Below are 14308 nucleotides of genomic sequence, written 5' to 3'. Positions count from 1 at the left end.
CCTCTCTTATCATCTCCTTCTGCTTCTGCCTCTCTACCTTCTTTCCTCTCCTCTCTTCCTTTCCTTCCTATCCTTCCACACCTCTGCTTAATCTCCTCTTCGTTCCTCTCCTTTCTCTTCTCCTCCCTCTTCCTCTCCTCTCCTTCTCTCTTCTCCTCTCCTTCCTCTCCTTCCTCTCCTGCCCTTCTTTCTCTCCTCCCCCCTCCTCTCCTCTCCTTCTTCTCCTCTTCTCTCCTTCCTCTCCTCTCCTTCCTCTCTTCTCCTCTCCTTCCTCTCCTCACCTCTCCTTCCTCACTTCTCCATCCTCTCCTCTCCTCTCCTTTGTGTACTCTCCTTTCTCTCCTCTCCTTCATCTCCTCTCCTTCTCTCCTTCCTCTCCTTTTCTTCCTCTTCTCCACACTCCTCCTTCCCCACCACATATAGACCAGCACACCTTCCTCTATGGCTGGGATTGCCATTCTATGGCACAGCTGGTGACCATGGAGGACAATTAATGAGCTCTATGAACTATCTGTGCAAAGGGCAGCCAAGAGGGGGCGCTGTGCCTTCCGTTGGGGGAGATATACGGTCTATACCATCGTCATTACCACGGTGTGTTACATAACATAATATAGGAACCCTGCGCTGTCCTCTCTTTTAGAAAATACTACTTCTCTGGCTGTCATGATCATCCAGCGGCCTCAGTACTTTCTACAATACCAGACAGGTACACACATCCAGACTTCTGTATGTTCTTTGCCTCTCCAGGTGAGTGACTTAGGAAGTACAGAAGCCAGAGGCAGCCATGTAGGTAGCATTTTCAGAGAGGTCAGCAATAGTGATCCCCTTATTTGTCCCGGCAGCCATTGGCACGGCCACCCGACATCTTCTGGGATATTCAATGTTTTGAGTTTCCCTCACATTGGGGAGATTTCCTCTCACTTCCTGTTGCTTCTATGGAAGGAAATCTCCCCACCGGGACCCAAACAGACACAATTTCTCCAGGTTTGTGTTCTTCCGCCATCAGATTTATTATGACTGAGATATGAAAGACACTGCGAGAGGCCAGCCAGGAACATCACATTGTGAATCAGATACGAGACAAGTCATAGAACAATAGAGAGAAAGATAGATAGAGAGATAGATAGATAGATAGATAGATAGATAGATAGAGAGATAGATAGATAAGATCCTATTTATTAACTTTCTTTCTTTCTTTCTTTCTTTCTTTCTTTCTTTCTTTCTTTCTTTCTTTCTTTCTTTCTTTCTTTCTCCTTCTTTCTTTCTATCTCTCCATATGGCCTATTTATTATCTATCTATCTATCTATCTATCTATCTATCTATCTATCTATCTATCACAATGGTATGGTCCTGGCTGGCCTCCCGCAATGTCTTTTATATCTAATCTAAGATAGATAAATAATAAATAGGACATATGGATAGATAGATAGAAAGAAAGAAAGAAAGAAAGGAAGAAAGGAAGAAAGAACGAAAGATAATAAACAGAAAGCAAAGAATGAAAGATAAACAGAAAGATAGAAAGAAGGACATATAATACATAGGACAGATAGATAGATAAATAGATAGATAGATAGATAGATAGATAGATAGATAGATAGATAGATAGATAGATAGATAGATAGATAGATAGATAGATAATAAATAGGACATATGGATAGAAAGAAAGACAGACAGAAAGAAAGAACGAAAGATAATAAACAGAAAGATAGAAAGAAGGACATATAATACATAGGGCAGATAGATAGATAGACAGATAGATAGATAGATAGATAGATAGATAGATAGATAGATAATAAATAGGACATATGGATAGATAGAAATAAATAAAGAAAGAAAGAATGAAAAAAACAAAAAAGAAAGAACGAAAGAAAATAAACAGAAGGATAGAAAGAATGATATATAATACATAGGACAGATAGATAGTCGATAGATAGATAATAAATAGATAGATAGGTAGATAGATAAATAGATAGATAGATAAGATCCTATTTATTAACTTTCTTTCTTTCTATCTATCTGTCCGATGTATCTATCTTTCTGTTTTTTACCTTTCTTTCTTTCTCCTTCTTTCTTTCTATCTATCCATATGGCCTATTTATTATCTATCTATCTATCTATCTATCTATCTATCTATCTATCTATCTATCTATCTATCTATCTATCACAATGGTATGGTCCTGGCTGGCCTCCCGCAATGTCTTTTATATCTAATCTAAGATAGATAAATAATAAATAGGACATATGGATAGATAGATAGAAAGAAAGAAAGAAAGAAAGGAAGAAAGGAAGAAAGAACGAAAGATAATAAACAGAAAGCAAAGAATGAAAGATAAACAGAAAGATAGAAAGAAGGACATATAATACATAGGACAGATAGATAGATAAATAGATAGATAGATAGATAGATAGATAGATAGATAGATAGATAGATAGATAGATAATAAATAGGACATATGGATAGAAAGAAAGACAGACAGAAAGAAAGAACGAAAGATAATAAACAGAAAGATAGAAAGAAGGACATATAATACATAGGTCAGATAGATAGATAGACAGATAGATAGATAGATAGATAGATAGATAGATAGATAGATAGATAGATAGATAGATAATAAATAGGACATATGGATAGATAGAAATAAATAAAGAAAGAAAGAATGAAAAAAACAAAAAAGAAAGAACGAAAGAAAATAAACAGAAGGATAGAAAGAATGATATATAATACATAGGACAGATAGATAGTCGATAGATAGATAATAAATAGATAGATAGGTAGATAGATAAATAGATAGATAGATAAGATCCTATTTATTAACTTTCTTTCTTTCTATCTATCTGTCCGATGTATCTATCTTTCTGTTTTTTACCTTTCTTTCTTTCTCCTTCTTTCTTTCTATCTATCCATATGGCCTATTTATTATCTATCTATCTATCTATCTATCTATCTATCTATCTATCTATCTATCTATCTATCACAATGGTATGGTCCTGGCTGGCCTCCCGCAGTGTCTTTTATATCTAATCTAAAATAGATAGATAATAAATAGGACATATGGATAGATAGAAAGAAAGAAAGAAAGAAAGAAAGAAAGAAAGAGAGAAAGAAAAAAAGAAAGAAAGCGAAGAATGAAAGATACACAGAAAGATAGAAAGAAGGATATATAATACATAGGACAGATAGATAGATAAATAGATAGATAGATAGATAGATAGATAGATAGATAGATAGATAGATAGATAATAAATAGGACATATGGATAGATAGAAAGAAAGAAAGAAAGAAAAAAACAAAAAGAAAGAACAAAAGAAAATAAACAGAAGGATAGAAAGAATGATATATAATACATAGGACAGATAGATAGATAGATAGATAGATAGATAGATAGATAGATAGATACAAAGCAAACAATCATCAACATAATAATAAATAAAATAATAAATAATTAACAGGACAAATGGATAGATAGATAGATAGATAGATAGATAGATAGATAGATAGATAGATAGATAGATAGATAGATAGATAGATAGATAGATAGATAGATAGATAGAGATAGATAGATAGATAGATAGATAGAGAGATAGATAGATAGATAGATAGATAGATAGATAGATAGATAGATAGAGAGATAGATAGACAAAAATCCATTCAATTATTTTCCTTTAGTTATTTAATTCTTATTGGGGGTTCTATTTAAAGATCTGTATTTTCAACTCTTTGCATTTTCAATTTTTTTGTACAGTTGATTGTTATTTGTGTTACATTTTTATTATTATTATTGTGTTTTGTTTTGTTTTTTTTACTTTCAGTTTTTTTCTGTTTGTGGAAAAAAGTAATTATTTCATTATTAGTTTATTATTTTTCTGTCTGTCGGTTTCCCTCTGAATTAGCGATCCATTTGCCGCCATGCACCGGCTACAAGGAAGTAGAATTGTGTAGAGGAGGAAGGAACACTCTCCGGCTCACAATGCACAATAATAAGATCATTAGGCCGCACACAATGACACAAACACATCATAGAATAGAAGGCCAACAAGATATCAGGGAGATTGTTGCCAGCGGAGTGGCTGAGGTGGTTCCCACACTGTGCAAAAATATTGGAGTTTTAAAAGGTAACAGAAGGGAAGATTTTCCACTGCTGTAGCAACGGCAATGTGAAGTTGAAGGCCAACTCCAGCCAAAAAAAAAAAAAACGAGCAGGGAATTTTCTGAGCCTCTGTCAGGTTGTATTGCTATCTGTCCATCAGTCATGTGTGGGGTGTTCACCTTGAGTTATTGATCTCTATAAACAACAGGAAAATAGATATAATTTACCATGTGAAAAGGAGCCTAAGGCTCCCCCTGCTGGCTTGAAAATGGAATACAAAATATTAATTTGCAATATGTCAAATTTAGAACAAGAATCAAAAATAAAAAATTGTCAAGTTTTTTAATCAGTTCTAGACAAAAAAAAAACTCTGTTCTTCTTCTTTTATCTTTTTTATTCTGTATAAGATACTCATCAATAGTCCTGAACATCTAGAAGGATACCAGGGGAGGAAGTGGCAATCTATATACTGACTCCAACTATTATAGTATGTATTATTATTATTATTGTATTTTTTTTAATCAGATAAGAAAAAAGGTTTGTGTCAATCATTTTTTTTTCTGTTGGATAATTAGTATTATTTCTTTTTTTTAATCAGGCAGCAAAAAAATGGATGTGTCAATAAATCAAAAAAGTTTTCTGGTGGCTAATTATTGATATTATTTGTTATTTAATTTGTTATTTAAGCAACAAAAAATGTATGTGTCAATAAATCAAAAAAGTTTTCTGGTGGCTAATTATTATTATTATCATTGATATTATTATTTTTAATCAGGTGACAAAAAAAGGTGTCAATAAATCAAAAAAACGTTTTCTGGTAGCCTAATATTATATTATTTAATAATTAGGCAATAAAAAATGTATGAATGTATGTGTCAATAAATAAAAAAAATAAAAAAAAGTTTTTCTGGTGGCTAATTATTATTATTATTATTATTTTTATTCAGGTCACAAAAAGGATATGTGTCAATGAATAATAATAAAAAATGTTTTCTGGTAGCCTAATATTAACATTTTTTAATAATCAGGCAATTATAATGTATGTATTTGTCAATAATTTAAAAAGTTTTCTGTTGGCGAATTTGAAGCTGTGCTGTAAATCTAAACAACAGAGAGACCAGGTCACAGACTGTAGACTTAATAAATAATAATTCTTAAAACAATTCTGACAATTCTAAAAATGTAACTCAAAATTTTGACACAGTCTGATTTACTAAAGAGTTTAAAATCTTCACCTAATCAATTGTACCCCACTGTGTTTTATTTAAAAACCTAATATGTGTAGACTAAATTAAATATACAGGAATCTCCTTTAACAGGATTGGATAATTGAAGTGAACCACTCAATTTATTAACCACTTTCCCTCTGGAGCAATGTTTTTCATTTTGAGCACTCATAGAAAAAATAAAAATAAAAAATAAATTAGAATCCTCCAATATATATATATATATATATATATATATATATATATATATATATATATATATATACTGACTCCAACTATTATAGTATGTATTATTATTATTATTATTGTATTTTTTTTTCTGTTGGATAATTATTATTATTTCTTTTTTTAATCAGGCAGCACATAAATGTATGTGTCAATAAATCAAAAAAGTTTTCTGATGGCTAATTATTGATATTATTTGTTATTTAATTTGTTATTTAAGCAACAAAAAATGTATGTGTCAATAAATCAAAAAAGTTTTCTGGTGGCTAATTATTATTATTATCATTGATATTATTATTTTTAATCAGGTGACAAAAAAGGTGTCAATAAATAATAAAAAAAGTTTTATATATTATAAATTATTATAATAAAAAATATATATATATATATATATATATATATATATATATATATATATATATATATATATATATATATACATACACATACAATACATTTTAGGGTTTTCATTTGTAATTTAAAAAATTGCAAGTCTCATCTTGTTATTCTACAGGGCTTCTATTATATAAATATAATACTGTATAATATATAGATTATTATAATTATAATAAAAATATATATACATATACATAATTTTTTATTATAATTATAATAATTATATTATATTTTATTTTCTGATCACAGAAGTAGTAGTGCAGGCACCTGTTCAAAGTCAACCTATTTGAACGGGTGGCATTGAAAAGAATGGGCTGCGAGTTTTCGCACAAGAGTGAATGCAGCCTAAATGAAGGACCTAGAATAATTTCTCTCTCTCGCCAATGTGTGCAGCGAAAACCAATATGCGCTACGCAATTGTTGTTTAAATACACACACCCTACAAATAAGTTTCTCTTCGGATGTGTGTGCATGTGGTGACAGTATGCTGTAATAGTTTTTATATTTTATTTACGGTACTTTTTTTCTTATTTATTTAATTTTTTTCTTTTATAATATTTTTTTTCCCCAAATCCTTTCTTTCTTTTTTTTTTAACTTTATTTCTTTTACAAGAGTGCTTACAAGCCCCCATGTGATAGCATTGGGAAGATGACAGGTATTCTTATGGAGATATCCTACCCCTAATGTCTCCCATGCCCTCTACTCTTGCCAATGTGTGTGCGTAGGGTGACAGGTTGTTTTTTTGTTTTTTATATATGTCATGTTTATTTACTTTATTTTTAATTATTGTTTTTTTTATATTTTATAATATTTTACACTTTTTGCAAATTCTGTCTTTTTTTTTTTTTTACATTTAACTTTATTTCTTTTGCAAGGGGGCTTATGTGTCCCCATGTAATAGCCTTGGGCAGATGACAGGTATTCCTATTGAGATATCCCAAGGGAGACCCCCAATGTCTCCCCTGCCCTTTGCTCTAGCCAATGTGTGTGCACAGGGTGACATGTCATGTTTATTTACTTTATTATTATTTGGTTTTTATATTTAATTTTATAATATTTAACATTTTTTTCCAAATTTTGTCTTCCTTCCTTTTTTTTTTTTTTTTTTTTTTTACATTTAACTTTATTTATTTTACGAGAGGGCTTACAAGCCCCTTATGTGATAGCATTGGGGAGATGACAGGTATTCTTATGAAGATATCCTAATGGAGACGCCTAATGTCTCCCCTGTCCTATGATCCACCCAATGTGTGTCCATGGGGTGAAAGGTTGCTTTTTTTTTGTTTATGCTTTTTTATATTAAATTTTTATTTACTTTATTTTTGTTTATTTATTTCTACATTTTATTATATTTTACACATTTTTCAATTTATTTTTTGCTTTAACATTTAACTATTTCTTTTACAATATGTAATAGCCTTGGGCAGATGACAGGTATTCTTTTTGAGATATCCCAAGGGAGACCCTTAATGTCTTCCATGCCCTCTGCACTTGCCACTGTGTGTGCATGGGGTGACAGGTTGCTTTTTTTTTTTAAATATGTTTATTTACTTAATTTTAAATTTATTTATTTTTTATATTTTATAATATTTTATTTATATATTCTTTATTTATTTATTTTTTACATTTAACTTTATTTCTTTTACAAGGGGGCTTACACATCCCCATGTAATAGCCTTGGGCAGATGACAGGTATTCTTATTGAGATATCCCAAGGGAGACCCCTAATGTCTCTCATGCCCTTTGCTCTTGCCAATGTGTGTGCATGGGGTGACAGGTTGCTTTTTTTTAAATATGTCATGTTTATTTACTTTATTTTTAATTATTAGTTTTTTTTTATATTTTATAATATTTTACACTTTTTCCAAATTCTTTCTTTTTTTTATTTAATTCTTTTACAAGGGGGCTTACAAGCCCCCTATGTGATAGCATTGGGGAGATGACAGGTATTCTTATCGAGCTATCCCAAGGGAGACCCCTAATGTCTCCCCTGTCCTCTGACCCAACCAATGTGTGTGCATGGCGTGACAAGTTGCTATATATATATATATATATATATATATATATACATATATATATATATACATGTGTGTGTATATACATGTGTGTATGTATATATATATATATATATATATATATATATATATATATATACTGTATATATATATATATATATATATATATATATATTTTTTTTTTATATTTACTTGATTCTTATTTATTTTATTTTTAGATTTTATAATATGTTTTTTCCAATTTCTTTATCTTTTGTTTTTTTACATTAAACCACTTCAATACCGGGGAACTTAGACACCTTCCTGCCCAGGCCAATTTTCAGCTTTCAGCGCTGTCGCAATTTGAATGACAATTGCGCGGTCATACAACACTGTACCCAAACAAATTTTTTAATCATTTTGTTCCCACAAATAGAGCTTTCTTTTGGTGGTATTTGATCACCTCTGTGATTTTTATTTTTTGTGCAACAAATAAAAAAATACTAAAAATTTAGAAAAAAAAACAAGTTTTTCTTTGTTTCTGTAAATTTTGTTTGCAAATAAGTACGTTTTCTTCTTCAATAACGGGCACTGATAAGGCGGCACTGATGGGCACCAATGAGGTGGCACTGATGAGGTGGCACTGATGGACATTGATGATGGGCACTGATAGGCGGCACTAATAGGTAGCACTCAGAGGTGGCACTGATGAGCACTCATAGGTGGAACTGATGGGCACTCGTAGGCGGCACTGATGACACTGATCGGTGGCATTGCTGGGCATTACTGATGTCATTTGTTACATATTGGTGCCAGTCAGTGCCCATTTATGGACACTGATTGGCACAGATTGGGTGTTCATTTGCACATATGGATAGCCATGGGGTACATACCTGGCCATCCACATGTTGCCCCCCTTCCCTGGTGGTCCAGTGGGGGCATTGGCGGGGGGGCTACGCTGATAAACAATCAGCGCAGACCCCCCCTGTCAGGAGAGCCGCCGATTGGCTGTCTTCTACTCGCATCTGTTAGACGCGAGTGAGGAAAAGCCGATCAACTGCTTTTCCTGTTGACATTGTGATCAGCTGTGATTGGACATGGCTGATCACGTGGTAAAGAGCCACCGTCTTTTTATATATATATATATATATATATATATATATATATATATATATATTTTTTTTTTTTTTATTTTTTTTTTTTTTTATTTACTTTATTCTTATTTATTTTATTTTTATATTTTATAATATTTAAAAAAAATACAAATTCTTTATTTTTTGTTTTTTTTTGCATTTAAAGTAGAACTTTTAGGTAAAACTTTTTAAAGCCCCCATGTGACAGCCTTGGGCAGATGACAGGTATTTTTCTGGAGATATCCCAAGTGAGACCCCCAATGTCTCCCCTGTCCTCTGATCCACCCAATGTGTGTGTACATGGGGCTGACAGATTACTTTATTTTTATTTATTTTATTTTTTATATTTTATTACAATTTACTTCTTTTTTTTTTTTTACATGCAGGATTGTGCTGGGTCAGCTGTGAACCCAGAAGTGCTCAGAGCTGAGCTCTTCCTGGTTCACAGTCAACAGAGGTGATTGGAGAACAGATGATCCCTGAGCTCCTCCTACTCACCATCCTGACATCATTTTTTGTGGTCCCTGGAGGAGCAAGGGAGTCCAGGAACCACCGAGGGGGAAGGGGGGATGCAGCAGGGGGGGAAGGGGAGGTTGTAAGGGGAGGGGGCGACACCCACAAGTCCGGATCTAAGGGCTCTAAAGCTGTCCTGATCACTGTTCCCATAAATCCGTGAGCTTTTTTAACCTCTCCACACTTTAGACTGAAATGATGAAGTGAAGACTCTCAACTCCTTTAGAAAATCAGCTTCATTTTCTCCTTCTCACTAATTGGCTTAGTCCATGGGTGCTCAACCTGGGGCCCTTCAGCTGTTGCGGAACTACAAGTCCCATCGAGCCTCTGCCTTTGGGAGTTATGCTTTTAACCACTTTAAGACCAGGCCTATTACTGACATTTTGTTGCTTACAAGTTAAAATCAGTATTTTTTGCTAGAAAATGACTTAAAACCCCCAAACATTATATATATATATATATATATATTTTTTTTTTTTTCAGACACCCTAAAGAATAAAATAGCGGTCGTTGCAATACTTTCTGTCACACTGTATTTGCGCAGCGGTCTTACAAACGCATTTTTTTGGGGAAAAAATACACTTTTTTTAAATTAAAAAATAAGAAAACGGTAAAGTTAGTCCAATCTTTTTTTATACTATGAAAGATTATGTTACGCCGAGTAAATTGATACCCAACATGTCACGCTTCAAAATTGACAAACTTCGACCCTTAAAAATCTCCATGGGCGAATTTTAAAATTTTCTACAGGTTACCAGTTTTGAGTTACAGAGGAAGTCTGGAGCTAGAATTATTGCTCTCGCTCTAACGATCGCGGCGATACCTCACATGTGTTGTTTGAACATCGTTTAAATATCTGGGCGCGACTTACATATGCGTTCGCCTTTGCGTGCAAAGTTTTCCTTTTTTATTTTCCTTTTTATTTTTACACAGTCCCTTTAAATAATTTTTTGGGGATCACTTTTATTGCTATTACAAGGAATATAAACATCCCTTGTAATAGAAAAAAAGGGCCTCTTTAATGTGAGATCTGGGGGTCAAAAAGTCCTTGGATCTCAAATTTACCATTAAAGTGGTTGTATACCCTAAATTTGTCATTTTTACCTACAGGTAAGCCTTATTATAAAATTAAAATACAATTCTGATATATAAAATTAATATAAATATAATATAATATAAAATAATATATAAAATTAATACATTTTAATGTCATCGCGACTCCGGCCACTCACAACGCCGGAGCCACGAACCTGGAAGAAACGCAGAGGGCAAGATGTCAGCTCCCCCTGGGTGGACCGGGATGCAATACGGGGGCTTCTGTTCTAAGGTAAGTATTTCATAATACTTATGAAATAAAAAAAATAAAAAAAAAACCCTGCAAGGCAAAGGCATAATGAGCTAGTTTAGTATGCACCGCAAAACTAGCTCATTATGCCTTTGCCTTGCAGGTTTTTTTTTTTAGAGGTGTGGTTATACAACTGCTTTAAATGCAATAATAAAAAAAAAAAGTTTTTTTTTTCAATAAATAAAAAAGTCCCTTTAAGGCCGTTGGGCGGAAGTGACGTATTGCCATCCAATGCCATTGCGTTGAGTGGGAGCCATCTTTCCCTCACAGTGCCTCAGAGGGGGGAAGGACCGGATTGTCTCCTCCTGGCGGCTTCGGTAAGCGGCAGAGACGACCGCAACGCGGCGGGAGGGGGGTGTGCACCTCTCCTGCTGCCGATAAAAGTGATCCGCCTAAGAGACCTCTTTTTACTTAAAGCAGGCCGCTCGATGTTTCAGAAAATACCGGGGTTATGGCAGCTAACAATGGTATTCAACCTCTAAGTACTGACGTATAAGGACGGTGGGCATTCAGGAAGTGTTTTTTTCTTATTTATTTTATTTTATTTATTTTTTTATTTTTTTATTTTTTTATTTTTTTTTACACTGTCCCTTTAAAAAAAAAAAAATGATCACTTTTAATTGCTGTCACAGGGAATGTAATTTTGTTTTTAAAAAATCCCTTGTGACAGTAATAGGTGGTGACATGTACTCTTCACAAAGGGATCTGGGGTCTAGAAAACCCCAAACCTCTCCTCTTCCTCGAAAGGATTCAAAACGCCAAAATCTGCGTTTTGTAAATACTGTTGATTTTTTTTTTTTAAATGGCGCCGTTGGCTGCCAAATAAACAGGAAGCGACGTCGTGAATTTTGCGGCAAGTGTTTAACTGTCAGCAGCTTGCAATGCCTCATGGGACGTGTAGTTCCTGCAACAGCTGTTTGAGTAGTCAGTTATACACATGCTTCCACAAAGCATGCAGGCAGTGCCAGATTTTTATTTTAGAATGGCAAGCGTGCTTTGCAAACCACGTGACATAGATGCTCCCTGCATTAAAAATGTCTGAATAAAAAAATAAAAAAAAGATTTTGTGCAAATAAAAAAAAAAATGGTTTAAAACATCAGTCATAAAAACTTACAGACAGTTAATAAAAACTATTATTTCTTTATTTCAAAGCTGTCACAGTTATAGAGAACACATGGACTAGCCTTATCAATTATCATGTCATGTTAGTATTGTGTGGATGAGATGATGATGACAAAATGTAAAATTAAAAAAAAAGTTATTAAACTTTTTTTTTTTTTTTTTTTGCCGTTCCTTTTTTTTTTTTTTTTTCTGGGGAGTTGTAATGTTCCAGGGACTAAGTACAAGCTGACAGCTTTTATAAAGATTTATGTACCGAAGGGATTCTGGACTTTCTTTGTGCCTGATGAGAATACAAGAGATTTATGTTGCCTATTTAAGAGAAAACTTCTGGTAAACTCTGCTTTAAATAAATAATTATTGTCCATTATATTGACAAGTCACAATATATATATATATAAGTTTTTTTTTTTTTCTGTTCCCAAGGAGTAAGGAGTTTATAAGAGCTGAACAGACCAATTCTTCTGTTACAGACGAAAAGGGAAAAGGAAGGGAAAATATCAGAATTCAGTGCTGGTGGATGTCTAATCCGCTCTCACGTTTTAGTGATTGGAGGTGTGGAATGATCCCTCTCTGTTCATGATATTTACACTTATGGCACCGCTAAATCTCACATCATCTGTGCTTTCCAGCCTGTCTCCGTCACCCACCTCAGGTAGAGCCCTGTGATATATAGCTGGGATTATCAACCCTTTAGACGGTTAGGCTCTGTTATATTAGAAAGACACCCTTAAAAGAAAGCAACACCAGATTTTATTCAGCTTTATTTCCATTCGATACTTTTTTTAAATTTTTTTGCAACTTTCTATTTAAATTATTTTTTAAAAATACTTTAGCAAATAAAAGTAAATTTTCAACATTCAATTTTGCAGTTGATGCTGGGCTTTCTAATAAGGTAGCCCAGCATTAGTTGCATAGTGGGATTACCCTTTCAGTTTTATTTTAATTCAATTCTGAAAAAAAAATATTTATTTAACAAATAGGAGTTCATATTCAACATTCAATTTGGATTTTAGAAATGTAGTTTTCAGATGATGCTGGGCTTTCTACTAAGGTAGCATTAGCTACCCAGCTGGGATTATCAACCCCTTCAGATTTTATTCAGTTTTATTTTAATTCAATAGTTTTTTTTTTGTATTTATATTATTTTTAAAAATACTTTATTTAACAGGGACATAGGAGTTCATATTCAACATTCAGTTTTGATTTTAGACAGGCCCCCAACTGGCGTACTCAAATAGAGTAGGTGCGCCAGCGCACCGATCTATATCAGGTAAAACAGTGGTAATTACCGGACTGGTATTGGGATGGTATGTTGTTCCTCTCTGTCAGATCACCTGTGCAAACGTGCCGCCCTGTCCCCATCCCCTACGCGTCTTGATACAGGGGTTTCCATATCTTCTGATAGGTGGCACTGATGGGCACTGATAGGCACTAATGAGGCGGCACTGGTGGCAAATGATCAGGAGGCACTACTCAGACTGCACTGATAGGCGGCAAGTGAAACTGATAGGCGGCACTGAAGGGCACTTAGAGGGGGCATTGATAGGCGGCACTGAAGGGCACTTAGAGGTTCCACTGATAGGTGGCACTGATAGGCAGCACTGAAGGGAACTTAGAGGTGGCACTGATAGGCGGCACTGATAGGTGGCACTGATGGGCACTGATTGGCAGCACTGATGGGCACTGGTAGGTGGCACTGGATAGCAGTACTGATGGGAACTGGTAGGTGGCACTGGTGGTCACTAGTGATGGCCGAACGGTTCGCCCGGCGGTCGTTTCGCGGCGAATTTCCGACTTTCGCCGTCCGCGGGTTCGAACGCCTTTTTCCGTCGTTCGCCCCGGCGGACTTACGTGTTTAATGTATACAAGAACTTTAACCTTTCGTGACACGTTTATCATGTGTTACAGGACAACCAATTGAGACATGACAGCTCATGGACACTTGGACATTCCCCCTAACCTATAAATACACCCGATCCGGTGGCCATTTTACATTCTTTCTTCTGTCACTGTAGGGAAAGGATCCTGTGTGGAGTAGGGACAGAGAAAACGCTAGCTATTTGGTACACAAAAGTTCTTTTCAGGACTGGTATAGGTGTTAGGTCAGCAGCCTGAGTTTCTTTTGTCAGTTTAGATAAAGGGACAGAGCGCTGTATGCTGCTATTTTAGGGACAGCTCAGCCAGATTAGTCTTTCTTCATCATCATCATCATCATCATCATTAGCTGTTACTATCAGGTCCACAAAAGAGCTGTTCCAGCTAA

This window comes from Lithobates pipiens, unplaced genomic scaffold (genome assembly GCF_037356315.1).
Source record: "Lithobates pipiens isolate NorthernLeopardFrog02 unplaced genomic scaffold, aLitPip1_a1.2 Scaffold_27, whole genome shotgun sequence".
Classification (NCBI taxonomy): Eukaryota; Metazoa; Chordata; class Amphibia; order Anura; family Ranidae; genus Lithobates; species Lithobates pipiens.
The sequence above is the reverse complement of the archived record's forward strand: the minus strand, read 5'-3'. Positions refer to the sequence as shown.